Source organism: Gopherus flavomarginatus, chromosome 3 (assembly GCF_025201925.1).
Source record: "Gopherus flavomarginatus isolate rGopFla2 chromosome 3, rGopFla2.mat.asm, whole genome shotgun sequence".
In the NCBI taxonomy this organism is placed as follows: domain Eukaryota; kingdom Metazoa; phylum Chordata; order Testudines; family Testudinidae; genus Gopherus; species Gopherus flavomarginatus.
In genome coordinates, this window is record NC_066619.1 from 250,004,404 (window position 1) to 250,032,330 (window position 27,927).

A 27,927-nucleotide genomic window follows, 5' to 3' on the forward strand; every position below is an offset into this window, starting at 1 on the left:
GTGTGTGTTTAGATGCTCCCATCCTTACCATTCTTTTTCTTTACAGAACATTATCAAAATCAGCACCATGAGCATAGAATACCTGTTTCCATTGTACAGGATTTTTTATTTCTAACCTAAAAAAGTTAGAGCTGTAGGTTAAACTTTTTCTAAAATAGGCACCTTCAACAATCCCTAGGCATGAAGTGCCCAGGTGGCAGGGCTGAAGCCTGCATCTTAGCTTTGTAGGAGCCCCTATGGCATAGAGCCCAGGGCAATTGCCCTGCTTGCCACCCCCCTAATGCCACTTGCAATTCCCCATAACTCATCCCAGGTTGAGAAACACTGATTTAGATGAACCTAGTACCCTGTGAAGACCTCTGTGTACGCCTGGTTGAGAATCACTGCTCTAGGTGCTACCATAACACAAATAAATAAAGTAAGTCAATGGGAAATGCAAGTGCTGAGCAACTGCGAGTGGGGGTATTGTGAGGGATGGGGAAAATCAGGTCATTTCTGTTCAGGTAACTGACTTTAGGAAATCAGGTTTGAAAAACTGGGCTATAGCTCTGTAGTGTTTGCCCTTTTACGCTGTGTAGTCTCCTTGTCAAGTTTTATTACTTACACTTAAAACTTCAAGACCCAAGTCTTTTAATGTCACTTGGAAAATTTATTATTCTTTTTATCAATCAAATAATTTGTTGGGAGGATCACAACTATTTCCATCCAAATGAAACTATGTTAATCATACCAAAAGGTAACGTTACAAGAATGAAATTCTCTAAAGAGTAGCAGATGCTTTAAAATATTTTGGATGCTGGATCTCAGTCTTCTTGTTTAAATTAAAATGGACTATGGATCAATTGGAATTACTGTTAATAAACACTGAATGAATCTTTGCTGAGTGATGCTGCCAGTTATTTCACTTTGGCATATAGCGCAAACATAAACAAATCTTGCAGCATTCATCAGAGCCTCTTGCTGTGTAGGATTTCAGCTGAGCTGACTGATGTCATTTAGATTTTTGAAAATTAAGTTCCCAGTTACTTTTTGTTTGATATCAACAATTTCCACCCCAAAAATATGCACATTATTTGTCATTTAGATCTTTAGAATTATGCTTTTTGCCTAAAAACACATCTTTTTGTGAATACCATGGTAACACTGATGTACAATCATCAGTAAACAGACAACCACACCACTACAAAGCAAATTTTTCCATTTTCTAGTGGGTAGAGGAGAAGATTGGGAATCATGATGCCAGTGTTCTCTTCCCAGATCTGCTGCTAAAACACTGCTGCCTTGGGCATGTCACTTTACTTCTCTCTGCTTCTGATTCCCCCGTCTGTAAAATGGGGAGGGTACTACTTAGCTCACCTTCCACACAAGATCTAATTCATGAATGTTTGTAAAACACTGCCACACTGGATTAAAGATGCTAGAGGCATACAAATCAATAACTTAGATGATGGAGTGGAAAGTATGCTTAAACTCTGCAAATGGCAGAAAGGGGATACAAGCATTTTAAAGGGCAGGACTGCAGTTCAAGAAGTCTTTGATAAATGGGAGATTTGGTATGAAATCCACAAGAGGAAATTCAATAGAGACCAATGCAAACTACTACACTTTAGAAGGAAAAAACAGTCAAATGCACATATACAAAATGGGGAATAACTGGGTAGGTGGTAGTACTGCTGAAAATGATCTAAGGGTTAGAGTGGATACAAGATGAATAGGAGTCAACAATGCTATGTAGTGGCTTAAAAGGGTAATATAATTCTGGGATGTATTAACAGGAGTGTTATGTGTAAAACATAGGCGGTAGTTTTCCCACTCTTCTCAGCACTGGTGAGGCCTCAACTGGAGTACTGTCCAGTTCTGGGCAACACACTTTGGGAAAAACATGTACAAACTGAAGAATGTTGAGAGGAGAGCAACAAAAATGATAAAAGGTTTTAGAAAACTCACCTATGAGGAAAGGTTTAAAAAACTGGGGCATGTCTAGTCTTGAGAAAAGAAAACTGAGGGGAACCTAATAACAACCTTCAGTTATGTTAAAGGTTTTTATACAGAGGATGGTGATTAATTGTTATCCATGTCCACTGAAGGTAGGACAAGAAGTAATCACCTTTGTTTGTCACAAGTGAGAGTCAGGTTAGGTATTACTAAAAATTTGTGACTATAAAATAGTTAAGTTCTGGAATAGGCTTCCAAGGGAAGTTTTGAAATCCCCATCATTTGAGGTTTTTAGGAACAGGTTCGACAAACATCTGTCAAGAACAGTCTACATATGCCTGGTCCTGCCTCAGAACAGGGGCTGGACTAGATAGCCTCTGGGGTCCCCTCCAGCCCTAAATTTCTATGAATAAGTTTCCAAGTGTGTATTCTAGAAATAACCATGGGAATATGAAGTCAGAAACCTAGAGTATCCAGGTCTGAGGGCCTTGGTGGCAGGGCATCAAAGAGAAATCAAAAGGTGCAATGCGTTAGAAGAGACCAAAAAGTCCATTAGTGAGGAGGATGGATGGAGAGGAAAGAATCTGATGGAGATAGGGATGTGGCAGAAGAAAATGCAGGTGGTTTCTTTTTTGCAAGGATATATGGCCTGAGATCTTGGGGAATAACAGTTCCTTTTAATCTTATTCCACCTAGGCGAGCCAGAAAACTGTTTTATTTCATCAAAATGTAATGAAGATCAGTCTTCTTGCAGTCAAATGCAACACAACTATTTTGTTTAGCATCTTACATATAAACAGTTGCAAACAAAACTTTACAGAGTCAAATACAATTAGTTTAATAAATAAATACAATAACAGAAAGAGCTGTTCACAGCCCAATTTCCCTAACACAACTATTAAAATCCTTTTTCAGATCAACACACAAATCCCTGCAGCAACTCACTCTTCTCCTTTTCTCATCTTGAAAAGGAAATCAGCCACCTATTCCTACCATGGTTGGTCTCTTAGCTAGTCTAACCCATGGCAGAACTTTTACAGAAATTGTTTCTTTATCCATTCCACCGTGATATTTAATCCGTTTGTGTGGGTAGCTGATGACACCCACTATTATATTCCATTGCCTCTTTCATCTAGTTTAATGTTGCACATTCATGTTCTTTTACCCAATATGGAAACCACTTGTATAATTCTACTTGTGTATTTGTATTCTTAACCTTTGGGATTTTTATCAATACAGATTCTTTTGTGTGGTCTTCTCCACTTAGAAGTTTTCTCTCTATGAAATCTTTTAAGCACAATGCTACTCTTCCACTTCTTTGGCCAAATCGGTCCTCTCTGTATCGTTTATACCCAGGTTAAAATATCCCATTGATTTTTATCATTCTACCATATTTCAGAAGAACCCACTATGTTAAGTTCCTCTTCTATTGCCAGGTATTCCAGGTCCCCTATTTTTGCACTCAACATTCACACAACTGACGTTTATGGTTTAGTTATGGCTGTGTGCTTATGTTTAACATCTTTGTCTGACTCCCTGGTGCTCCTACAGAATGTAACTCTGATCTCAGTGACCCTCCTCCAGATAAGCTGCCACTTCTGTCCCACCTCTTACTACCTTTATATTACTGACAGCTCTACCAGAGGTCTTTTTTCCACCTGAGTGTTCTTCAGTGCACTTAATCTTTCCCCAGCTCTTAGTTTAAATAATCCTCCAAAATCAAGTTGGTCTTCTGGGCCAGGAGTCTGCTTTCCTTTGGCTAAGGTGGAGCTTATTCCCTCAAAGCAGGCTCCCCACTTCTCCCAAATATTCCCTATGCCTAATACAGAGCCTGGCCGGCTCATCCATGCATTGATACCTTGAAGTTTCCCAATGTCTGACTGATCTTGCTCATGAAACCTGAAGTCATTCAGAGAAAGCCCATGATTTAAATCTTTTCCTAATAACCCCAGTTTAGCTTCAGGACTTCTCTGTTACAGCTCACTTCTTTATTGGTACTATGACCCCGGACTCCACTCTCCAGCACTCACTGGAAGTTTGTCAAGACATCTCATGAAGTCTGCCACAGTGAATGCTTCTTAGGGCCACCACATACCCAGCTACTGATATTTCTAGGTCTACAAGTATTGCAGTCTGTTTGCATCTTACAAGTGCTCCCTGCTCCTTGTCCTGGAGGGACCATCTCTGTACATCAGTGATCTACCTCAGCTGGAAGTTGGCACACATATAAACAGTCCCTTTCAACTATACATTTCAAATACTGAAGAACCAGGACAATCGGTTTGAGTTGTTCTTCCTGTTTATCTCTTTCTACTCCTCCATTTCAGCTGCTCTAGCCTTAGCTCAGAACCTAAATAGATCAGCTATTTTGGTCCTATGAGCTGCTAGCACCATAGAAACATAGGAATTGTCATACAGGATCAGAACCGTGGTCTGTCTAGTCTAATACCCTGCCTGACAGTGCCCAGCGACAGCTGCTTCAGAGGAAAACGCAAGAAACTATGAGGTAGGCAGTTATGGGATGAACTGTTGCAAGGAAAAGTTCTTCCTAACCCTTATTAGTAGACATAGAGATTGGGCACAAGATAAGTAGCTGTACATTCTCAGACCATCAGACACCATTATGATGGACACCATAATAGAATCCAAGTAAATATATTCTGCAGTCTGTGCAATAAGCTGGATAGTATTCTCTTTTATTGGATATAGGGTTCTAGCTCTGGGTCCTGGGATCAAATACTAGATAGACCATGTTTTAATCTTCAAGTACCATCCATTTGTGTATTTAGTCCCCTAACAAGTAACTATGCAGCCTACTCCCATGTGGTCTGCACTCCCACCCTGTGCTGTGTCTCTTTCAGCTCAAGATTTTTGTCTCCAGGGTATCCAGACTCCCATCTGCTTACAGATACAGAGAAGATCTTGTGAGTTAAAAGAGGCCATTTTTGTAGAGTAGCAAGTAGGACCGCATTTGGAGACCTAAGCCCAAGTCCTGGATTAGGCATAAGGATTGCAGGACCAAGCCCTTTGTTTTCAGAGGTTATAAGAGTTGTGCAATGATTACTGCAGAGCCTCTCATTTGCATGCAGTGTCACCTATGATCATACATGCACTGAAAGTGCAATCACACCTGTGATCTACATGATTTGCCATTTTAGTTGCACATTCTCGCAGCTATTAGTCGCACATTCCTTAAATGTGAGTCATTAGCACAGCACCTGGAAGCACTGCCTTTCTACGGTCCTGCACTGTATGAGAAATTACTTTGAAGTACAAGCCTGTGAATCAAGAGTCTTGTAAAAAAATAATTTAGGACCAAACTCTACATGCATTTGCATCTGTATAACTGCAGATCTATACTGGTAGAAACTTTTCTGTGTTGGTTTAAATTAACATGTTTTCAGCTTGTCAGACTACAAATGGCTAATCAGAAACAAAGACTGCTCTGGGCTGTTCATGTGGGTTAATATCTCACTGAGCATTGATGACTCAAAGCACCATTGCGGGCCATTAATCCCAACCAGTCAATCCTAAGGAAACGCCCTGTGCCAACATCATTATTTTCATTGATTGTTGTTTAATATGTGTATGGATGTTCTTATGGGTTAGATAGTTATGGTCGGCGCATATAGAGCTTTTCTAGATCATTAATGCCATGTATAGGCAGATTGCTTTAGATCACCTCTGACCCTTATTCTCATTTTATAATGGGTTTTATTCTGGATGATGAATTATAGATTTTTTTGCCCATGCTCTCCCAAAGCAGGACATTTTAAATCACTTTTCTTTCTTTTTCACATGAGCATGTTGCTGAACTCATACTAACAGGCCAGACATGACTCCTGTCAAAGCCAAGAGAATGAATTATAAGTAAATTACAAATGAATTAAACGGTTTCCAGAACATTGCAGGGTAATTACATGTGCAAGAAGTAGAACTGGGCAAATGAAAGTGTTGCAAGTTGCTAAGAACAGAAACATACATACAAGATATTTTAAACCTGGTACAAGCTCATCCCAAACTGCTTTAAAATGGGTACAGAGATGGTGAAAATATGCAAGTGTAGTTTTCAAAGAAATATGGATGGTTCAGGAGATTGACACTGTGATACAAGCTTTATTTTAAGCCTACATCCCCAGGTCAAATCTTGCCAGGTCAGTAGTAATCAAAAGTCATTATCTACTATTTACTGGGTTATGCAAAAATTGTGGTCTCAGGCCAGTTTACCACTGTCTGCATCACATAAACCATCATCGGAAGTGACTAATTTGACATCCTTGTCAACAGTCTCAGGGGAGAGGCCAAAGACTGAATAGGAATGGAATGTGAGCCACCCTCTTGCTCTTGGTTGTGGCCACTTCAGGTCATAGTAGAGATACCCTGGCAGCGTAGCGGGGAGAGACTGCACTTCCCAGGGTGGGATCTGTCTTGAGTCTGTCTCCACATGCCTGTTTAGTGCCTGTCACAACTGCTACATTCACTTCGCAAAGCATTGAAGAAATGAACAAGTCACTGGGTTTTTGAGCACTGTTGAGAGGCTTACAGTGGGCAGCTCACCAGCATCCGAAAGACCTACTGTGAGCACCTCTTCTTAATCACTCCAGGGCTGCCAGAGGACATCTATCCTTCTCTGTCTCTGCCCCTCCCTCCGCCCTCACCCCACCTCTGTCATGCCTTCAGACCAAATCTGTTTCCTTTTCCACATCCCTCCACTCTGGCTTTTGTTCTGGATAATGAAATAAAGCCTCAATTAAAGTTTCATAAGACTCTTAGGTCAGAAAGGACCGTTGTGATCATCTGGTTTGATCATCTGAATAGGACAAGCCAAAGAACTTCCCCCAAATAAATCCTACAGCATACCTTTTAGAACAATATCCACTCTTGATTTAAAAATTAGAGATTCCATTGTGACTCTTGCTAAATTATTGCAATGGTTAATTACTCTCACCATTCAAAAATTACACCTTATTTCCCATCTGAACTTGTCTAACTTCAGCTTCCAGCCATTGGATCACATTATATTTTTCTCTGCTAAACTGAAGAGCTCATTATAAAATATTTTCCCCCATGTACGTACTTACTGACTGTAATCAAGTCACCCCTTAACCTTCTCTTTGGTAAGCTAAATAGATTGAGGTCCTTGAGGCCATCACTAAAAGGAAGGTTTTCTAATCCTTCAATCATTCTCATGTCTCTTCTCTGAACCCTCTCCAATTTATAAACATCCATCTTGGATTGTGGGCATCAGAAATGGACGAAGAGTTCCAGCACTGGTTGCATCGATGTCAAATACAGAGGTAAAATAACCTCTTTACTCCCATTCGAGATTCCCCTATTTATGCATCACAGGATTGCGTTAGTCATTTTGGCCATAACATCACACTGGGAACTCATGTTCAGCTGATTATCCACACAACCTCCATGCCTTTTGCAGAGTCACTGCTTCCTAGGATAGAACCCTCTATCCTGCAAGTCTGTCCTACATTCTTTATTCCTGGATCTTATATTTAGCCATATTAAAATGCATATTGTTTGCTTGAATCCAGTTTACCAAGCAAGCCAGATTGCTTCGAGTCAATGATCTATCCTTTTCATTATGTACCATGCCTGCAATTTTGGGGTTATCAGCAGCCCTTGTTAGTGATGATTTTATGTTTTCTTCCAGGTCATTGATAAAAATGTTAAACATAGGGCTAAGAACCAATCAGAGAATCATAGAAGATTAGGGTTGGAAGAGACCTCATGAGGTCATCTAGTCCAACCCTCTGCTCAAAGCAGGACCAACCCCAACTAAATCATACCAGCCAGGGCTTTGTCAAACCAGGCCTTAAAAACCTCTAAGGATGGAGATTCCACCACTTCCCTAGGTAACCCATTCCAGTGCTTCACCACCCTCCTAGTGAAATTGTTTTTCCTAATATCCAACCTAGACCTCCCCCCTGCAACTTGAGACCATTGCTTCTTATTCTGTCATCTGCCACCACTGAGAACAGCCTAGATCCATCCTCTTTGGAACCCCTTCGGATAGTTGAAGGCTGCTATCAAATTCCCCTCATCCTTCTCTTCTGCAGACTAAATAAACCCAGTTCCCTCAGCCTCTCCTCAGAAGTCATGTTCCCCAGCCCCCTAATCATTTTTGTTGCCCTCCACTGGACTTGCTCCAATCTGTCCACATCCTTTCCATAGTGGGAGGCCCAAAACTGGACGCAGTACTCCAGATGTGGCCTCACCAGTACCAAATAGAGGGGAATAATCACTTCCCTCGATCTGCTGGGAATGCTACTACTAATGAAGCCCAATATGCCATTAGCCTTCTTGGCAACAAGGGCACACTGCTGACTCATATCCAGCTTCTCATCCACTGTAATCCCCAGGTCCTTTTCTGCCAAACTGCCGCTGAGCCAGTCGATCCCCAGCCTGTAGCAGTGCATGGCATTCTTCCATCAAAAGTACAGGACTCTGCACTTGTCCTTGTTGAACCTCATCAGATTTCTTATGGTCCAATCCCCCAATTTGTCTAGGTCACTCTGGACCCTATCCCTACCCTCCAGCATATCTACCTCTCCCCGCAGCTTAGTGTCATCCATGAACTTGCTGAGGGTGCAATTCATCCCATCATCCAGATCATTAATAAAGATGAACAAAACCGGCCCCAGAATCGACCCTTGGGGAACTCTGCTAGATACTGGCTGCAAACTAAACATTGAGCTGTTGATTACTATCTGCTGAGCCCAATGATCTAGCCAGCTTTCTATCCACCTTATAGTCCATTCATCCAATCCATATTACTTTAACTTGCTGGCAAGAATACTGTGGGAAACCATATCAAAAGCTTTGCTAAAGTCAAGATATATCATGCTCACTACTTTCCCCATATCCACAGAGCCAGTTATCTCATCTTAGAAGGCAATCAGGTTGGTCAGGCATGACTTACCCTTGGTGAATCCATGTTGACTGTTCCTGGTCACCTTCCTCTCCTCCAAGTGCTTCAAAATGGATTCCTTGAGGACCTACTCCATGATTTTTCCAGGGACTGAGGTGAGGCTGACTGGCCTGTAGTTCCCTGGATTCTCTTTCTTCTTTTTTAAAGATGGACACTACATTTGCCTTTTTTCCAATCATCCGGGACATCCCCTGGTTGCCACAAATTTTCAAAGATAATGGGAAATGGCTCTGCAATCACATCAGCCAACTTCCTCAGCAGCCTCAGATGCATTACATCCGGCCCCATGCATAGGCGCTGACTTCCTCTCTGCCCCATGCTCAACCCCCCAATCCTGCACCACCCTCGCCCTGCTCCAATTCTGCCCCCTTCCCCCAAGTCCCCGCCCTTGCCCTTCCTCTTTACCATCTCCTCCCCCAAGCATGCCGCATCCTCCCTCCTGGAAAGTCCTAAGCACCACCAAAAAGCTGTTAGGAGGTGGGCAGGAAGTGTTGGGAGGGGGAGGAACAGGAACACGGCATGCTCAGGGGAGGAGGCAGCGGCAAGGAGGGGTGGGGATGAGAGAAGCTTGACTGCCAGTGGGTGCAGAGCACCTGCTAATTTTTCCCTGTGAGTGCTCCAGCCCTGCAACACCCATGGAGTCAGCATCTATGGCCCCATGGACTTGTGCATGTCCAGCTTTTCTAAATCCTTGCAGGACCGCACTGGAAACAAACCAGTTGATGATGATTCCCAATTTACAGTTACATTTTGAGACTTCTCGGGATACACTACCCACTGCATCAGCAGGCAGCAATCAATCCAGCGGGGGTCGATTTATCACATCTAGTCTAAACACAATAAATCAACTCCTGTACTCTTTCCCATCAATTCCTGTACTCCACCGCCGTGAGAGGCACAGGCGGAGTCGACAGGGGAGCGGCAGCAGTCGACTCACCGTGATAAAGACACCACGGTAAATTGATCTAAGTTTGTCGACTTCAGCTAGTTATTCACATAGCTGAAGTTGCGTAATTTAGATCCATCCCCTCCCCACCCAATGTAGACCAGGCCTCAGTTAGCCAGTTTTTAATCCATTTAATGTTAGTTTTATATCTTTCTAGTTTTTTAATCAACATTACGTGGCATCAACTCAAATGCTTTACAGAAATCTAAGTATATTACATCAACACTATTACATTTATCAAACTTGTAATCTCATCAAAAATTATATCCAGTTAGTTTGACAGGATCTATTTTTCACAAACTCATTTTGATTTGCATTAATTATATTACCTTCCTTTAATGATCAAGTGCCGCATCAGCCACTCTATCTTGCCAGAGATTGATTTCAGGCAGACAGGCCTATAAGTACCTGGGTCATCCCATTTACCCTTTTTAAAATTGACACAACATTAGCTTTCTTCTGTCTTCTGGAATTTCCCCCGTGCCCCAAAACTTATTGAAAAAAATCAACATTAATGGTCCAGCAAGATTCACAGCCAGCTCTTCTAAAACTCTTCGATGCAAGTTATCTGGACCTACTAATTTTAAAGTGTCTAACTTTATTAGCTTTTGTTTAACATCCCCCAGATCTCCTGGTGGAATGGAAAGTGTGTTATCATTACCATCTTTTTTATGCATCTGACGAAGTGGGTATTCACCCACAAAAGCTCATGCTCCAACACATCTGTTAGTCTATAAGGTGCCACAGGACTCTTTGTTGCTTTTTTACAGATCCAGACTAACATGACTACCCCTCTGATATCTGACATCTTCTGAGACTGCATCATCTGTTTTTTCCCCCAGATACGGAACAGAAATCTTTACTGAACACCTCTTCCTTCTTTGCAATATTATTGATAATTCTGCTATTGCCATCTAGTAATAGACCAAAACCAATATCAGGTTTCCTTTTGTTCCTAATACATTTTAAAATACTCCTTGTCCTCTGTGGCACCTCCCAACACCAAGGGTCTTCACAAACACACTAGTTTCCAATAAAATGTTGATACAATCCTATTTTATATATTACCACCCCAGGGGCAAAATAGACCTCATGGCTTCTTTGCAAGGATCATCAGTTATACTGCAGTGAGAAATTACCCTGTATTCACAATATGAGGGAAGGCCAGGAAGAATAAGGAAATTCAAGAAAGTTAGATTAAAATTTTCAAACTAAATGGGCATCTAAATTGTGCCTATGAAACTTACATATATCCATTTAGCATAGATGTCTGTAAGTGCACAAATAGGAAAATTACCTAATCCGCAGGTGCAAATGTTTATTTTTTGCATGGTTACATGTTCACAGAGTTTAGGGCCCCAATCCTGCAATGAATTCTGCACACAGACCTCTGGACCTCACATGCTCATTTTTGATAATGCATCCCTTAAATGCCTCTTCCAAATAACTGAAATTTCCATGAACTTTGCTCTAAAATGTGCAAAAAGATTTCTAAGTAAAAACATGATTTTGTAATTTACTGAAACTTCGCCCTTGTGTTCCTGAGAAGCAACCTCCCCATTACTCACCAGAGAGACACATGAGCCAAGGAAGGAAGGAAAGGGAATCAGCTAATAAAAACAGGCAATTCCCTCCTTGTGTCTACAGTTATACAAACAAATAAAAACAAAAAAATTGAATGAAATCCAAACTTTTTCCAAATGTGTCAATACCTGGATCAGGATTGATCCAGACAGTTTTGATTTGTGGTTCGGTCTTAATCAGAGTGTTATGCAGTTAGTTACTATGCTAAAATAATAATGCTACTGCATCTGCTATCATCTGAACTGTTCTATCTTTGAGACACTATGGATCTTTCCAAAGAAATACACTGTTCTGCATTTTACACTTCTCTTCTTACACTTCTTGTAATAGCTAATGAAAAATATTCCCCATTAAGCAAATTTTTTTGCCAGCTTCTAATTTTACTTAAATGCACAAAGTTTAAATCCAAATCAAATCCAACCTTCTACAAAGTTCAAGGCTATTTGAGTCTGAGCTTTCCATTAGACCTAGTCTGGATAATGGGGGCCATGAAGCCTGGATTCCAACTTTCTGTGTTCAAAGATGTTTGGACCTGGAGTTCTGGTCCATGCTCATTGCCCAGGAATTATTGGGTGATGTTCTCTGGCCTGTGTTATGCAGGAGGTCAGACAATATCATCATAATGGTCCCTTCTGGCCTTAAAAAATGATGAATCTAATAGAAAAACTGAACTTTCAATGGAAAAACTGTCATCCCATACATGAGCAAATGGTAGCCTCTACTAGGCTTCACATTGCATAGTATGGCAGGCACAAGCAAGCATTCAAATTTCAGACAGTGGTTTCATTCTGCAAGGAAGCACTCTTGACACAAATTAGGGAGAATATTTCTAGAAAGTTTTCCAACTAGGGTAAAGAGAGTGGGAGGTGGAGAAGACAAGAAAAAAAATCTAAATATTCTTTGTATTTAGCCTGAATTCCTTCATCTCAAAAATACTGGCAAAAGTTTTGGGCATCTCCTATTTACTTAATACATGCAAAATCACCATGCCGTGTGCATCCATAATACACCGAACTTCCCAAATCAGACACGTGCAGGGAAGCAGTGTCCATCTGTTAGGGACAGAGAAAGTACTGCAAGGTTTATTGGTGCCATGACAGTTCAATCAAATGATAATGGGCTAATAATTAGCACCACTACAAGCTGTTAAATTCTACTGCTAGTCAGCTGCAGCTAAAGATGTATAAATCTTTTGAACCCATGAAAACAAAGAAATAATTTTCAACATGTGCCTGACAACCTCAGCCCACACTGATAACTGTAGATTTGCAGGCATGTTGATATCCATTTCAGGTGCTATGTTTTGGATGGCAGACAGACCTTGCTCCTTAGTTCCCCTCCTCCCTCATCTAACTGTTCACAAAGCCATCCTGCCTGAAACAAACTCACTATCACAGTTATGGACATGCTTAAATAACAGGGCCCAGACCAGCAGCTCCCTCAAATCCAAGTCACTGATAGCAAGGGTTTAAATTCAATACTAGGAGTACACCCAATGGCAGCGGGAATCCCAGCATGAGTAAAGCGAGCAGGAATCCCAGTAAAGTGAAGCATTTCCTGAGGCTTAATCCTTTGACTCCCGATATTCACAACAATTACACGCTTAAGGACAGTTCACTCATCTGCATGTTATATACGCCATGTGCAGCAGAAAGCTATTCTAATGAGGACGGTATTTACCAACATGTTGGTTTCCTTCACACCCCAGAGCCAGTCATCGCAGCGTGTGCACAGTGAGGCTGAATCATGAACCTCCTCATTAGTCAAAGCACCATTTCTGGAACCGGTACAGGTCAGGGAGAGCCGCATGGCAATCTCCTGGGACTATGCTTCCCAGCACTTCAACCCCAAAACTTGCCACTTGTTTCCCAGGAACAGGAAGCAGCCTCCTGGTTCAAATGCAGCCGCTCAATGTTTAATACTTCATTTCCATACAGGCAGCTCAACTGGAAACCACAGTCAATGCTAACACATATTAGCTATGGCCAGCAGTAAGTAGAAATCCTGCCTCAAGCACACTGCCAGCTGGTTAGAGGAACACAGCTAGATTTTAGTTCACCTCTGGTGTGAGGTGAGCAAGACATTAGACCTCAGGACGAGCACGAGAAATGATCATAGGAATATAAGAATGGCCATGCTGGAGAAGATCAATGATCCATTTAGCCCAGGATCCTGTCTTATAACAGTGACTGATGCCAGATGCTTCAGAGGGAATGAACAGAACAGGGCAATTTTGAGTGATCCATCTCATTGTCCAGTCCCAGCATCTGGCAGTCAGAGGCTTATGGACACCCAGACCATGGGGTTGCATCCTGATCTATCCGCCATGAGCTTCTCTAATTCTTTTTTGAACCCAGTTATACTTTTGACCTTCACAGCATCCCCTGGCAACTAGTTCCACAGGTTGACTGTGCATTGTATAAAGTACCACCTCCTTTTGTTTGTTTTAAACCTGCTGCCTGTTAATTTCATTGGGTCACCCCTGGTTCTTGTGAAGGGGTAAAATACATTTATTCACTTTCTCCACACCGTTCATGATTTTATAGACCTCAATCATATCCACCTTAAGTCATCTTTTTTTTAAACTGAACAGTCCTAGTCTTTTTAATCTCTCCCCATATGGAAGCTGTTCCATCCCCCTAATCATTGTTGTTGCCCTTCTCTGTACTTTTTCCAATTCTAATATATATTTTTTGAGATGGGGTGATGAGAACTGCAGGCAGTATTCAAGATATGGGTCTACCCGGGATTTATATAGAGGCATTATGACATTTTCTGTTTTATTAGCTATCCCTTTCCTAATGATTCTCAACATTCTGTTAGCGTTTTTGACTGTCACTGCACATTGAGTGCATGTTTTCAGAGAACTATCCACAATGACTCCAAGATCTCTATCTTGAGTGGTAACCACTAATTTAGACCCCATAATTGTGTATGTACAGTTGGAGTTATGTTTTCCAATGTGCATCACTTTGCATTTATCAACACTGAATTTCATCTGCCATTTTGTTGCCTAGTGACCCAGGTAAGTGAGATCCCTTTGTAACTCTTAGCATTCTGCTTTGGACTTAGCTATTTTGAATAGTTTTGTATCATCTGCAAGCATCGCCTCTTCACTGTTTACCCTTTTTCTAGCTCATTTATGAATATGTTGAGCAGCACTGGTACCAATATTGATCATTGGGGGACCCTGTTATTTACCTCTCCCCATTGTGAAATCTGACCATTTATCCCTACCCTTTGTTTCCTAGCTTTTAACCAGTTACTGATCCATGAGAAGACCTTCCCTCTTATCCCATGACTACTTACTTTGCTTAAGAGCCTTTGGTGAGGGACCTGTTAAAGGCTGAGTCTCCAAGTAAACTATATTCACTGGATCACCTTTGTCTACATGTTAGCTGACACCCTCAAAATTCTTTGAGGGATTCTTTATCATGCTGAGCTAGGAGTGTGACCTTATAACTCCCCCATCCCCCCACTATCACAGGCACTACCAGAGGAGAGCTAGCTGCCAGACGAAGGGCAAGAGTGACCCTGGAATTCAAGTCAGTAACCAAAGAAGCTATGCCGCCAGAGGAGCTACACCATACCCTAGGACCTCCTCAGAGGTCCTATTTGGGGATGGCAGTAGGGAGCAGCCTGCTGCAGAACTTATGCTGGAGTCTGTAATGGAATGCTAAACTGTGTTATATTGTTCAGCCACTACGTGGCATCATAGCATACCTTATCTGAGCTGGTCATAGATAGAGCCACCTCTACAATAAAGGATCTTATAATGAACACATCTCTGGTGTATCTCTCAGTGAAAGAAGCTCTGTAGCCAGTTCATATCTGGTAAAGAAACTGACCTGCTAGGAGAGGCCTGCAGCCTACCATGTATAAGTAGTACATGACATGGTGTCAGAAGTAAACTCGTGACAGAGGAGAACAGAAACAGAAGGAAAGCAGCGAAGGTTGCAGGATCGATCTTATCAACATGTAACTCTTCAATGCCCCCAGACTATTTCAATTTTACTAGACCTACAGAATGCATGAACTAGAAAAAATTTGCAACATTTTGCATTGCAAACAAACTTCACAAGGAAGCTGGAGACATTCAGGTTTGCACTTTAATTTATCCTATGCAGAAGTAAGCAGAGCATATCTTTAAATCTTTTGACTTTTGACTTTCAGGAAGATAGGCACAAAGATGACTAAACAAGGGTTCTGCGTTAGAAGCTGTAAACAGACACTTGAGCTCGAAAAGTCATCATCATAAAAGCCTGAAACTATCAGACTACAAAACCTTTCAGAATAAGTGTACAAGATGTGGAAAATTTCACAGCTCAAGACATGTGCCCAGCTAAAGGTGAAATATGTAAGAAATGCACGAAGTATTGACATTTTGCAACTGTTTGCAACATTAAGGCAGTGAGAGAGCTAACTACCATTAGACAGAAAGACAGACAATGAAGAGACATTGTTTCTGGGATTTATCACATATGATGGCACAGAGCCTGTCTGGAGAGTGAAACTGACTATTCACGGATAGACTATTGATTTTAAAATTGACTCAGGAGCAGATGTGACCATCATCACAGAAGGAACTTTAAATAAGCTTCAGGCCCTCCCAGAGCCGAAATCACCTGATACAGCTTTGATTAGTCTTGGGGGTATTCTGAATTGCAGATGTCAATTCATCACAGAAACAACTTACAAAGACAAAAGTGCATGTGATGAGAGGACCAAAGACCAACAAACTTCTCAGCTGCAGCATGGCTTCCATAATGGGCCTAGTGAGAAAGGTGGAAGAACTCAAAGGATTTGATTAAATTGGACTTTTGAAAAGCGATCCAGTGCAAATAAACTTGAGACTATGCTGAACCATATAGTATACAAACACCTCTACCAGACAGTCCTTGGAAGAGTCTACCTGCAGATTAATGCAGATTTAGAGAACATCATTACCTGATCATAGTGGGCAAGTTATCCAAGCATATAGAAATAATGGGGACCAGCAATAACATGGCTGCCTGAGCACATAGCAAAGCAATCTGCCTCCATTGACCCCCAAACCTTACTAACCCTCCTCCCTCCCCTAAAGCATAGAGTTCCAGAGGATGGATTCTCTAAGGAAATGTGAAAATTTAAAGATACTTCACTAAAAAAAAACGTTTTAGGCTCAAGAGTGGAGAAGCCTCTCAGATTCCAAGTGAACACACAGCAGCCAAATCAGGGAGAAATGCCAGAGCTGAAAATAGGGTTGCCAGTTGTCCAGTTTTCAACCGAACACCTGATCAAAAAGAAACCCTCCCCCCAGCCAGGTGAATATGAGGGAGTAGGTGTGGGTGGGGGAGAGTGAGCAACAGAGGAAGAGGGAAATGGAGTGAGTGGGGCAGGGCCTCAGAGAAGGTTGTTTGGTTTTGTTCTGTCAGAAAGTTGGCAACCCTAAAAAAATGGCTAACAGCAGCAGACATTCTGGAGCTGATCTGCCAGTTTAAGGCCATGAGAGATGATTTGATGACCAAGCTTTCCACAGAAGGAAGTTACTGACTTGGAAGAGAGTCACTGTACTAGAGACTGGCTTAAGAGAAACAAGTGAGAGAGAAACAGAGTTTCAGAGCCTCATGGCAGTGATGGAGCAGAGAGAGAGATGCAGTTTAAAATTGGATGATACAGAAAATAGATCAGGAAGGAATAACATCAGAATTAAGGGAGTGGCTGAAAATGCTGAAGAAGGAAACCCAATCCGGTATGTATAAACTGTTATTGTGGAGTTGTTACATCTGAGGTCTCTGGAAGAGGTAAAAGTGGAGAAAGCATATAAAGTGCTGCTCCCCCAACCTGGGCCTCGATAATAAAAAACCCAGAGACTCTAGTAATTATTATCAGAAAAATTTAATTATTAAAAAAAGCCAGAGAGCATGCAGAGTTCATACTGAAAAGCCACAAGCGGCAAATTTTCCATGACCTCTCTGCCCTAACTTTAAAAAAGAGAGACAAGAACTGGGGGAATTTACAGCAGCCCTCAGGAGAGTACATATCCGCTACAGATGGGGATTCCCATTTAAACTCTCATCCAGCTTCCAAAAAAATTAGTATTATGCAATACTGTAAACAAAGAAAAAAATACACTCCAGGAACATGGGGTAGAAAGCCAAATCTCAGATGTACAAGATGACTCTCCAGAGGTAATAACTACAGATAAACTGCTGAAAAACTCTTGGCAAATGGTGAAACCAAGGAAAAAGAAGACTGTAAAATAAAAGACAAAAGACTCTAGAGATCGTACTGGCAATATCAGAAATGAAGTTGAGCAAGAGAACTCAGATACCAGAGTAGTAATCCAATCAGAATGGGACTTCTTGGGAGTCACCAGGAATGAGCAGCTGGACAATAATCGTGTTCATGTTATAAATATGAAGTTTACTTAAATTGGGGTGATCAGTAATAATAATAACTCTAAAACAGAGGAAATAAAGGCAAATTGAAGGGGAGTATTTCAAGGCTGCAAGGGACTGTAGAAAAATAGAAAGGGGAAAGGAGGAGCCTTTAGGGGTTCTGTATAAACCCTTCCCATACTCAAGTGATCAGATGGCAAATCAACCCCTAGGGTCAAGGCCCTATAAGTGGAAAATTAAGTGCTCATCACGAGAGTACAGGGGCTTGTGTTTCAGCAAACCACAGCCATTTGGGGACTGTGTTACATGTTATGTTGGCATTTCATTTGAGGATTTAGAGTAAGGAGAATGCAGAAGAAGAGAGGGAACTGGGAAGGCTGGGGGGAATTAATACAAGAAGTCAACATGGAAGTTTACAAACAGAAAGCAAGGTATATTTAGGCATACAATAGTGAATGCAACATAATTAGAAACCAGAGAAGTATTGGCAACACAAAGGTTTATGTCATCAAACAGTTAGAGAATCACAGTAATTTCAGGTTTTTCAATAAGCTAAACAGTTACTCTCAACATCTCATCCTTTTAAAGTAACATCTTTCAATGTCATCATTAAAAGAGCTAAATGATGTCATTAAAAGGGAAAAATCCCTCACAGAACTTAAAAAAACACACACACACTCCACTCTCAGATTATTCCACTTCAAGAAACTCATTTTCAAAAGGAGCAAATTATGGGCATGAAAGGTAACTGGTTTCAACAGACATATTTTGCTTCAGTTAAAGGAAAGACGAGACAAGAGGAGTGGGCATAGTATTTGCTAAACATGTACCTTTTCAGACTAACTATCAATTTAAGGATAGGGAGGGATGATTTATACTGTTAAAGGGCAAAGTTGCTGGGTTATTGAAAACAGTGGGCTCAATGTAGGCTTGGATGCCTAGGCATGAATTCTGTGGATCCTCTAGGGCTGGAGAACCTGCAGAAAAAAAATTAGTGGATGCTGAGCACCCACCAACCCTCCCCCATTAGCTCCTTACTTTCTCCACCCACCACCTCCCCCGCACCAGCAGCCCTGCCAATCAACTCTTGCCCCTTCCTCCATGCACCTCCGACCTGCCACAATCAGCTGTGCAGGAGGCGCTGGGGTGGGGGGAAGGGGAAGGAGCAGGGACAGGGCATGCTTGGGGGAGGGAGTGGAACTGGGTGGGAAGAGGGCAGAGAGGAGGCAGGGGTGGGGGAAGGGGTGGAGTGGGAGTTGAGCACCCCCGGTGCAAGGAATAAGCCGGCACCTGTGCTACCATGCAAAGGCAAAAAAAAGTTTTCCATAAGAAGGACTTCTTTACATCACTGCAATGCTTTGGAGGAGGGCAAATTATAGTTGGAGGAGACTTCAGTTGCATACTGACTCCTTACTGGGACAGATCTGAAAAAGAGAGACATGGGAAACATAGAAATAGGCACAGCATTGACTTCTCTGTGCCAATGATTCAGTCTCTCAGATTGCTGGAGAGAATCGCACCCGGGGAAAAAGATTACACATTTTATTCACGACCTCATCAGTTATCTATTAGAATAGATTTAATGTTAATCTCTAAATCTTCAATGAAGCAGACCTGATCTGCAAAAATTGTCAACTTTACATGATCAATCATGCACCAGTGGAAGTAATATTTGATAGCTTGGTTGGGTTAGAAAGATCATTTTATTGGAAAACAAACGGCTTGCCTCGCCAAGTAAGAGATCAGGATGCAGCAATTAAAGAGGACATTGTTCACTATTTCTAAATAAACGATACTGACAATATAAAAAGAGGCCTTTTCTGGGAGGAAGGTAAAGCAGTATTTAGGGGTAGGTTGATAAGCAGAGCTTCAACTGAAAAAAAGAAAGCGCTCAGGAAAAAATAGAACTAGAACAGGAAATTCAAAGATCACTAGACACAGATTCAAAAAAAAATTAGCAACAATTGACCAGTATTAGAGGGAAGTTGAATGCATTGATAACAAATGCAACTGAAAAGGCCTTTTGGTATTCCAAGCAGATGTTTTATGAAAAAGAGAATAAAAGTGATGGGCTATTGGCTCAAAAGCTTAAATGGATTCAAGAGCAATATACTATTCCACCAATGAAGACCAATGCGCAAAATTACCATACTGAAATATGTGCTACTTTTGCAGCTTTTTATAAAAATCTCTATACTTCACATGATCTGAAATTATTTAGAAGTATCTGGAAGTAGAAAGCTTGCCAAAGGTAAGCGAAATTGATGAAAGAAACTTTGGATAAAGAAATAACAGAAGAAGAAATCCTAGAGGCAACAGCAAGTATGAAACATGGCAGGACTCCAGAACCTGGTTGTTTTCCAACTGAATTTTACAAGATATTTAAGGAGGGTGGGTCCTTTGAGACATACCTCCAATACTATTCTATTAGATGGGGAACTTCCACAACCTCTGAAAGAAGGTACTGTGGTTGTTCTCCCTAAAGATGGAAGAGACCTTAGTTTATGCAGTTTCTATAAGCCCATATCTCTGTTGAATCAAGACAAAGATTTTAGCAAAAATACTAGCTAGCCAATTACAGCCTATGCTCTGAGCTTATATAAGCCCAGATCAAACTAGATTCATTAAGGACAGACAAATGTCAGACAATACTTAGAGAGTACTTGGAATCATACGTAATGGCAGATTTAAAAAAAAAAAGATCAATATCACTTATCACTAGATACAGAGAAAGCCATTGATAGACTAGAGTGGAACTTTATGTTTCAAGTCCTGTTCCTCTGTACTTTGATCCCCAGTTCCTAACATGGATAACTGCTTTTTAAACCAGTCCAAAAGCAGCTGTACAAATTAATGGAGTTAAATCTACTCTTACTGAATTACACAGAGGGACTAGGTGGAGATATCCAGTGTCTGCTTTACTTTTTGCACTGGCTATGGAGCCTTTAGCAGAGGATAAGGAATAATGGATCCCTCACAATAAAAACTTGCAGAAACACATCAGAAAATAAAAATAATATTCCATCATCTGAATACAATGCTATCTAAACCAAATATTTCCCTAAAATTAGTTTCTAAAGAAACCCAGGACTTTGGGGAAGCATCTGGATTTAAAAGTAAATTATCCTAAATCTATAGGATATTTTTCTATAAATTTTCCAGACTTTGAAAAGTCACTCCTCCACAAAACATATGGGTACAAATGGGCAACAAATTCTATTCGATACCTGGGAATTCAAATCTCAAACAATCTAGAAGAGCTCTATAATTCAGATGTCAAACCATTACATCAGTAAATAAAAGGCAGCTGGGTGGGGGTGGGGGAGAGTATGTAATTTCTTGGTTGGAAAGAGTAGCCACAGTCAAAATGAATATTCTGCCAAGGATATCTTTCTTATTTCAAAATCTTTCTGTGAGTATCTCAGATAAAACCCGAGCAGAGGATGCTGTTAGAATTTAAATAGAATAAGAAAAACCAAGCATCAAAGCAGATACCATGTACAAACCCATTAGACAGGGAGCACTGACTGTTTCAAATAGTCTACGGTACAGTACCACCAACCCAGACAGCTTAAAGCAGTAGTGGGTTGGGGGCACTCTAACCCAGCCAAACACTGGGTCTCTATTGAACAAGAAAATTGCAGCAATGTAAACATTGCTAGACTACCATGGACTACTATAAAAAAATCACACCCACTAGAAATTTAAACATTACCTTTAGCAAAGGCTACTCTATTGGCCTGGAATAGAATGAGAGATAAGATCTGTTCTGTTCCCTCACCAATGACTATCATTGCAAATAAGCCAGATCTTAACCCAAATTGTGAACCAGAGAGCTTCAAAGACTTGGAGAGCCAAAGAAATACACACAGCTATCCTGTAAAGAAATTTTGTAACTTATTTAGAGACCAAAAACTAACAAACTGGCTCATTCTCCCCTGGTATCAGTACTTCCAAGTCAGGCACTTTGTCTCTCAACTTTCTAGAAAACTTGCTTTATCCAGAAAGCTAACTTTAATAGAAGTGATGGCATCTGGTCAATTAGGAAACAAAAAATTATAACTAATTTATATCCATTCTTGAAGATCACTTTCCTCACAAAAAATTGTCCATATAAGATGTGCTGGGAAAAGGATGTGGATAGACAAATTACCCCAGAGGAATGGGATTTGATCTAGAAAAGAGGACCAGCAAATTTCTTTAAGATACCATTTCAATAGTACCTCACACCAGTAAGGTTAAAAAAAATAAAGTGAGAGACTGAATGAGAATATGTGTTGGAGAAACTGTGGTGAAAGAGGATATTTTAGGCATATACGGTGGACGTGTCCAGTCATTAGAGAGTACTGGGATGCAATCCGTAACCAAATATCAAAAACTGTTGGATATTTATTACCAAGTGATCCTTTGATCATCCTCCTGAGGCTTTTTAGTGGTAGTGGTCACACACAATAGGAATGAAGAGTTACTCTTTCATCTGGTAGTAGCTGCTCAGCTATTGGTCGCCTCTCATTGCAAAAAGAAAAATAGTCCAACCACTGAGGTCTGCTTCAAAAAAAAAATGAGAGGTTGTGGTTATAGAAAAATTAACAGACCAATTACGTACCCAGCAAAATAGAAGACAGATAGATACTTAGATATGTTTACTTTTTATTCAGTACTCAAAAGTACATTCACCTCCAAAAAAAAAAACCAACAAAAATCGCAGCACATCTTTCCTTTTTAAAAATATTAATATTTGATAGACATACCGGTCTGTTAAATGCATAAATAGAGATTTCACTCAATTTAATGAAATCACTAGAAACAACATAGGTGTTGTATGATGCTCAATCTGTAATATGGTAGCACCGTGTTAAATAGACAGATCTCATGACTATATTCTTGGATAATGTCTCTTTAAACAAAAGCTAACTGTTGTAATTGTTGTTGTGTTTCTGATATTTACATGGCAAGGATTTATAAACTTGACAAAACTTCCTAAATAATATATATGTATATAAAATAATAATAAATAAATGACGTACTTGAGAGACATAACTTGTTTCAATATTATCGAGAAACTGAATGCACTTTTACTCATTTCAGTATTCTGTGATGACTGTGATGGACAATAGACCACAATTCACTGCAGCAGAATTTAAAGCATTCCCAAGGAAATATGATTTTGATCACATTACTAGCAGCCCACATTATCCACAAGAAATTGGAGTGATTACGAGAACTGTACAGACAGCCAAGAAAATCCTACAGCAAGAAGATCCGTTCCCTGCTCTTCTGAGTTACAGATCAACACCAATAGCAGCTGCTGGATATAGTCCAGCACAACTCCTGATGGGAAGACACACAGAACTACTTCCCAGATTCTTTTCCAAAGCTATCGCCAAAGTGGCCAGACATGAAGAGAGTAGCCAAATCGGATAAAAAGGCAAACAGAGCTCACAAACACGTTTACAGCGGACAACGCTCAGTTGGACCACCATCAGTTCTACAAGCTGATGACTATGTTTGTATCAATCTGGATGGAGAAAAAGAACGGACAACTCCAGCTATCAGAGTAAAAGTGATCGAGACTGACAGTGGATAGTTCAACAGAAACCCTCAATATCTACAGTTTGTTCTTCAGAAAGAACAACAAATAGAGCAAACGCCACAAATGGCAGCTGCAGAACAAGATGACGACAACAACTCAAAGATTCCAAACCAAACAGAGACAGTAATTGCAACTAATGGACAGCCAGATGACGAGCTTGCTATGCATGTGGGTTGTGTAATTAGAAAGCCAGTATGATCCAGATACACTTAACAGACTGATACACACTAAAGATAGCATGACAGTGTACATTTTGTAAAATTTTGTAAGTGGTAGGAATGAAAAACTTGAAGGGGGAGGAAGTAATGGAATGCTAAACTGTATTATACCTTTCAGCCACTACATAGCACCATGTGTAACATACCTTATCTGAGCTGGTTACTGCTAGAACCAGTTACTACATTAAAGGATATTATAGTTAAAACATCTCTGGCATTGTCATAACATTTTTTCCCAGATCTGGACCTAGCGTCCAAAATATGGGTGTTAGCATGAAAACCTCCAAGCTTAGTTACCAGCTTGGACCTGGTAATGCTGCCACCAGCCAGGAATTATACAGTGCCTAGCTCACTGTGGTCTCCCCAAAACCTTCCCTGGGGGACCCCCAGACTCAAATGCCTTGAGTCTTACAACAAAGGGAAATAACTCCCCCCTTGTTTCCTTGTTACTTCCTCCCAGGCTCCCCTCCCTGGACGACCTTAGGAGATTCCCTGCTTCCAGTCCTGGAAACACAAGTGCCGAGAGATCTAATCTCTCCCCCTACCAAGAGGGTATGCAAAGTCAGGCTTAGTAAATCTAACACAAAGAGATTTTCCCCTTGACTTCTTCCTCCCACCAATTCCCTGGTGAGCTGCAGACTCAATTCCCTGGAGTCCCCACTAAAGAAAAACTCCAACAGGTCTTAAAAAGAAAGCTTTATATAAAAAGAAAGAAAAAGGACATTAAAAATAGGCTCTGTATCAAGTTGACAATATACAGGGTCAATTGCTTAAAAGAAAAATGAATAAAAAGCCTTAACCAAAAAGAATACAATTTAAAACATTCCAGCAACTACACACATGTAAATACAAAAGAAAACAATATAAACCTATTGTCTTACTATCCTTGTACTTACAACTTGGCAACAGAAGATTAGAAAGCCAGGAAATAGAAAAATCACTCTCAGAGCCGAGAGGGCACAGACACAAGACAAAGACAAACAACTCACACCCAAAACTTCCCTCCACAGAGATTGGAAAAAGTTTTGTTTCCTGATTGGTCCTCTGGTCAGGTGTTTTTTGTTACCCCTTTCCAGGTGAAAAAGACATTAACCCTTAGCTATCTGTTTATGACAGGCATATCCCTCTCTCACAAGGAATCTCAGTAGCCAGCCCGTGTCTGGTACAAGAGCCTGACCTGCTAGGACAGAGGTGGGCAAACTACGGCCCATGGGCCACATCCGGCCCACGAGACCGTCCTGCCTGGCCCCTGAGCTCCCAGCTGGGGAGGCTAGCCAGCCCCCAGCCCCTCCCCTGAAGCCATGCCGCTGCACGGGAGCGCTCTGGCCCACCGCTCCTGCTGGGCTGCACAGCTTACGCCTGCCCACCTCTGAGGCTTTCCAATAAGCCAGTCCTGCCACTCTGAGTGGCATGGTAAGGGAGTGGGGAGCAGGGGGATTGGATAAGGAGCAGGGGGTCCTGTGGGGCAGTCAGGGGACAGGGAGCAGTTGGATAGGGGGTGGGGTCTCAGGGGGCAGTTAGGGGATAGGGAGCAGTTGGATGGGGTTGAGGTTCTGGAGGGGGTGCAGTCAGGGGACGGGAGGGTTTGCATAGATGTGGGAGTCCCAGGGGGCCTGTCAGGGAGTGGGGGTGTGGATAGGGCTCGGGGCAGTCAGGGGACAGGGAGTGTGGGGTAGGGTTGGATGGGGGTGGAGTCCTGGCTGCGTGGGTGGTTAGAGGTGGGGGGGTTCTTGGGAGGAGGTGGTCAGGGGACAAGTAGCGGGGGGTGGTGGATGAGTTGGGGACGGGAAGTGGAAGGTGGCGGATAGGGGTGGGGGTCAGGCTGTTTGAGGAGGCACAGCCTTCCCTACCCGGCCCTCCATAGTGCTTTGCAACTCCAACGTGGCCCTTAGGCCAAAAAGTTTGCCCACCCCTGTGGTGGGAACAGCCCTGAAACTTACTTGTACAAGTAGTACAATGATAGAAACTTACCAAGCTCTGGTTCTTCCACCATGTTTCTTGTTGATATACAGATAGGAGGTATTTCTGGCTTATGGGCATGTTAGTTTGTTAATTCAGCCCAGGATTTCTGTGCACTTCCATCCAGGGCAGGACCCATGGCATTCTCCTACCACCCACTCTTTCTCCCTTATACTACATGAGATTCAAAATAGACACTGGAAAGAGAGGGAAAAGGGTAAACAAGCAACTATAAAAATTTTAATAGTTACATGATGTTGGTATATGTATGGGTTGGTGCTCCACAATTCATAGCCTCACGTCTTTGCCACTTCCTCCTCGCCATATAATACAACACACCTTCTAAATCAGCCATGCACAAATTGTTTTGGACTGCCTGTGAACTGAGTCCCCAAAACTCTGGCTGTTAAGAGTCTAAACAAAACTGGAATGTATATTTGGTACATTGTTGGCTTTAATGTAAGAGTCCACACTGCAATGGAGGGTGTCAGCCTGTCTGTACTAGGCATCCCGATGGAAGGCAGTGAGTGAGTGTTTGCGTGGACGTAGGGTGCTGGCAAAGAGACTGTAATCCATACTAATTCAGCATCTTGTTGATTTTACCACAATTTTTCACCCATTGCTGGCAGGTGATGAAAATGAACGTCTAATGGAGAATGAACTCCAGATGTTCTGTTAGGTTACAAGGCAGGGTATACTTATTAGGGACACTTCTGTAACTCACATGTTTCCTTTCCACAATGTGCTATTTGATCACCATATGCCAAAATAGCTTTTTATCATACTCAGATAGTTTTCCTCTGTTGGCCTAGAACAGAAGTTCACACTTTCAATATGGGGCCTCCAGGATATCAACATTCTCCAGAGCTTGCCCTGCCTAAACAAGATTGGCCAACCGTAACTTGTAACTAGACCACTCATCAGTCCTCCCCCCCAAAAAACAAAAAAGAGTATATAGAAATAATTTGAATAGAATTTTGTATGTGTAGCTTACCATGATGTCTGCTTTTCAGTCCTGCTCAAAAAGACATCTGAAGTGGTGAGTTTCTTTTGTGTGATGAGAATACAGCCTGTTAATAAAAAAGTATCATCTTTGGACCTTGAATTAAAGTAACCCCTTTCATAAACTGTGAAATGTATTTATCATGCTCAGACGATGTTCTGTCTCTTCTTTCAAGAACTTTCTACTCCCATAGGGCAAATACATTGCACCAGGAACCTGGAGGTGCAGACTACCTTACTATAGTGCAGGTGGGAAGAAAAATATGCTAATTGGAAAAATGAGCTGATTGGAGACTTGCTACATAAAACTAATTAGTAGATCCAGAAGGCCCAAAGGTAGTACCAAAACGATAAGGATGCTTGGAGAGCAGAAAGGAACACAGAAGCTACATAGCATAATGAGAGATTGTTGGATGGATTCATGGAGCATGCTCAGTATGGTCACAAGTAGAGGGAGGAAGACAGAACGCAGTAGAAGGAGCTGTTTGAACGATTACTTCACCTGATAGCTACCAGACTACAGGCTCCAGTGCAACCTTGGGCTCCTGTTCCCAACCCCACTCATCATTATGGAACCCTGAGAGCAGCCATCCTGGGGTGACTAGACCACATCACAGGCAAACACTAGCACATGGAATGGACAAACGTACCCTGTGTATTTATCTACGCCTGTCCAGGCATGGCCTGCATATGGCAAATGTGGCAAAAAGACCAAAGACAACATGGACCCTTGACAATTTTTTAAGCACATAGTATGGTTATTGCTGTGCACAAAATGAAGGCAGCTGGTCTGCATTTCTGATCATTAGATACGCATGTAAAATAACATATTCAATTTACACCCAAGGCTACAACAACAAGTTGTATTATATGGAATGGTAAAAGTGGCACAAACTTTAATGAACATCATCACATGCCCAATGTCAAACTTTCATAATAAAACTTTCTAAATAGTCATCACAGTAATCCATAAACTGTGAATGGCAGTACATTGCCAGTATGGATAAAATGTGTAACACAAAAGTATTTACAGAATTCATGATACACAGTACCTACGTATTTACAAAAATCTTCTGAAAGCTGGCACACGCTCCCACAGAGAGCAACCTCAAATACTATTTCATTCCCTCTCATGCATGGGACAATGCAAACCCAATATATGGACATGTAAAGCATCCCTGATTTCTATTGTGCATCTGGAGTCAACACCACTCATGACAGGTGCACTGTCTGGCTGTGTGTACTGGTTCAGATATGCAGCAGTGTCCTGTGTCTGCTAAGGTGTCTTCCTCCTCGCAGACATGGTTTGAAGCACGGGAAGCCATAATAATGTGGACTGCATTAATGACATTGGCATCTATACACTA

The 27,927-nt window shown here is 41.5% G+C and overlaps 1 long non-coding RNA gene across 1 annotated transcript in view; it reads right to left on the reverse strand.

Annotated features, from left to right (window-relative positions):
• The window catches only part of LOC127048402 (uncharacterized), a 50,651-nt gene extending 23,998 nt beyond the window's left edge, over window positions 1–26,653 (reverse strand). The window contains exons 1-2 of the long non-coding RNA XR_007773647.1: window positions 26,553–26,653; window positions 25,571–25,755 (exon numbers count right to left, since the gene is read on the reverse strand). This is a non-coding gene — a long non-coding RNA (uncharacterized LOC127048402). The remainder of the gene's footprint in view (window positions 1–25,570; window positions 25,756–26,552) is intronic.
• Window positions 26,654–27,927: the final 1,274 nt, after the last annotated feature.